Source organism: Bison bison, unplaced genomic scaffold, assembly GCF_000754665.1.
Source record: "Bison bison bison isolate TAMUID 2011002044 unplaced genomic scaffold, Bison_UMD1.0 scf7180017864368, whole genome shotgun sequence".
In the NCBI taxonomy this organism is placed as follows: Eukaryota; Metazoa; Chordata; class Mammalia; order Artiodactyla; family Bovidae; genus Bison; species Bison bison.
This window is the reverse complement of record NW_011494940.1, coordinates 5,516,629-5,519,763: the sequence shown is the minus strand read 5'-3', so window position 1 is coordinate 5,519,763 and position 3,135 is coordinate 5,516,629.

The window sequence follows — 3,135 nt, the reverse complement described above, 5'->3', positions numbered from 1 at the left end:
TGTCTGCCACATGGATTCTGACTTTCTGTCCCCTCTCCTAAAGCTTCTATTCTAGACATTAGGCTTCCCAGTTCCTTGATTCCTTGGAAGTCATGATTCAGTAGTCGTAGCTGAATGTATGACTGCTCATTTGTATCTACCCATTCACAGGACAGGTTTAAAGCCTCAAAGAATTTTCCAAGGTTAACTGCAAAAAAATTTTATTGGAGTAGAGTTGCTTTACATTGTTGTGTTAGTTTCTACTATACAGCAAATGAATCAGCTGTACATATCTATCCCCTCTTCACTGGGTTTCCTTCCCATTTAGGTCACCACAGAGAAATGAGTAGCCTTCCCTGTGCTATGCAATAGGTTGTCATTAGTATTTTATACATAATGGTGTATATATGTCAATCCCAATTTCCCAATTCCTCCCACCCTACCCTTCCCTCTGCTCCCCACCCCCCACCCCCCAGCCTTGGGATTTATTCTCTACATCTGTGTCTCTATTTCTGCTTTGCAAATAGGTTCATTTGTACCATTTTTCTAGAGTCCACATAAGTGTCAATATACCTTTTTCTCTTTCTGGCTTACTTCACTCTGTATGACAGTCTCTAGGTCCATTCACATCTCTGCAATTTCATTCCTCAGGTATGGAGGCTCCTTAAGGAGCTACCATATGACCCAACAATGCCACTCCTGGCCACATACGTGGAGAAAATCTTAATTCAAAAAGATATCTGCACCCCAACGTTCATTGCAGCACTGTTTACAATAGCCAGGATGTGGAAGCAGCTTAAACATCCATCAGCAGAGAAATGGATAAAGAAGATGTAGTACACATATGCAAAACTAACTTTGATAATAAATCTATTAGCAATGCTCCCTTAAACAGTTTCCTAGTATTCTCTTAAGGCCATTTTGGAGGCATCTAATATGCCCTCTGTCACGAGGTTGGTAGAGAAATGTTCTCTAAATGTGGATCTTTATGAGACCAGAGTATTTGATTACACCATCCCATAAAGAGGGCTTCCCTGATAGCTCAGTCAGTAAAGAATCTGCCTGCAATGCAGGAGACCCTGCTTCGATCCCTGGGTTGGGAAGTTCCCCTGGAGAAGGGAAAGGCTACCCACTCCAGTATTCTGGCCTAGAGAATTCCATGTCCATTGGGTCTCAAAGTGTTGGAAACGACTGAGTGCCTTTCACTTTCATCCAAGATGTTGGCCATGAAATTATGACAATGGATCATGTGAAGATGACAGTCTTAGCAAGCTTGGTGCAGGCAGGAAATTTTATACCATATTTACATTGTTCTTGAAAATAAGAAAAGATCAATGATTTTCCCTCCCTCTTTCATATTTTTTTCACTTGTCTGCAGCTTTTCCTCTTTTGCTTCTATATCTTTGTCCTCCAGGTTTTTACTTTTTAGAGGACCACAGATTCACCTCTACTCCCAGAGATCATATGAAGCCAGGGTACATTTCTAACTAGATGTATGAGCAGTTTCTCAGAAAGTAGAACAATCAAGAGAAGCACCTTCCCAGCACAGAGAAATCTCACAGTTGCAGTGAGTCATCATTTTCAAAGACTCACACCAACTCTGCCGTCCATATGCGAAAAAACCTTTCAACTACAATGGATACCTAAGGAAGATGTCAGACACCTTATAAGCCAGAGTTCTTCATTTGCTGAACATGCTAAAAGAACATAAATGTAAAATACTGGAGAATCAGTGGATGACACTGGTATTTGGTAAAGTTATTCAAAGTGAATTTTACTTATCCAAAGAAGGTTTTGCTCACTCTTTTGTCCAAAACTTCAGACATAGGAAGCCAAGCAGAACTGGGAAAAGTTTCATACTTACATGGCTTGGATTTTTGACTTCCCTCATTTCTCCTGCTGTCAAAGGAACCATCCAAAATGTGATAGTTGCTGCCCAGTGGACATGTTCAACTCATGGCTTTATGATGGCAACCGTGCAAGTAACTTTCACTTAAATCCAACTACCTGCCCAACCTTGTGTATATCCTGTGGTCAGTTGCTCAGTTGTGTCTGATTCTAGATGACCCCATGGACTGTAGCCCACCAGGCTCCTCTGTCCATAGGATTTCCCAGGCAAGAAAACTGAAGTGGGTTGCCATTTCCTTCTCCAGGGGATTGTCCTGACCCAGGGATCAAATTTGTGTCTCTTGCATTTCCTGCATTGGCAGGCAGATTCTTTACCACCGAGCCACCAGCTCCCTAGTACATCCTAGAACAGCACAATAACTTTTGAATTAAATGTTTGGTAAGCATGCTTTCATCCCATTGCTCTCCTACCACACTAAATCTTCTGAAGTGAGGTTGAGATTTTAGATGAGGTCATCTTCTTGAGCATAGTATGATTTTTCAGTCATTTCCACGATAAAAATGATTAGGCAAAAGAACTAATATTTCATTTATTCTTGGGGTCAAAATACATTACTCTTCTTTACAACCCCATGGCTTTGGTTTTGTTCTAGATTCTGTTATCCTCATTTTGTACAAGAGGAAGCTGGAATTCAGAACATTCAATAATATTCTCAAAGCAGGAGAGTGGCAGACCGGGATTTCTTTTTTTTTTTTTTTTTTAACATGGATAAAATACTTTTATTAAATCTACTGTCTGTATTCTAATACTGTTAACTGACCCTCAGTGTCCTTTTTAGCACTTTTTCCTTCTAGTACAAGATCTAGTCCAGGATCAGATATTGCATTTCATTGTCATGTTGATAAAGTCTCTTTTAATCTGGAACACTTTTACAGCCTTTCTTTGTTTTTTATGATATTACTTGTTAGGATTTGTCTTACATACTGCGGTGCTCCCATGTTGGGTGGATATATATTTATAATTGTTATATCTTCTTCTTGGATTGATCCTTTGATCATTATGTAGTGACCTTCTTTGTCTCTTTTCACAGCCTTTGTTTTAAAGTCTAATTTATCTGATACGAGTATTGTGACTCCTGCTTTCTTTTGGTCCCAATTTGCATGGAAAATCTTTTTCCAGCCCTTCACTTTCAGTCTGTATGTGTCCCCTGTTTTGAGGTGGGTCTCTTGTAGACAACATGTGTAGGGGTCTTGTTTTTGTATCCATTCAGCCAGTCTTTGTCTTTTGGTTGGGGCATTCAACCCATT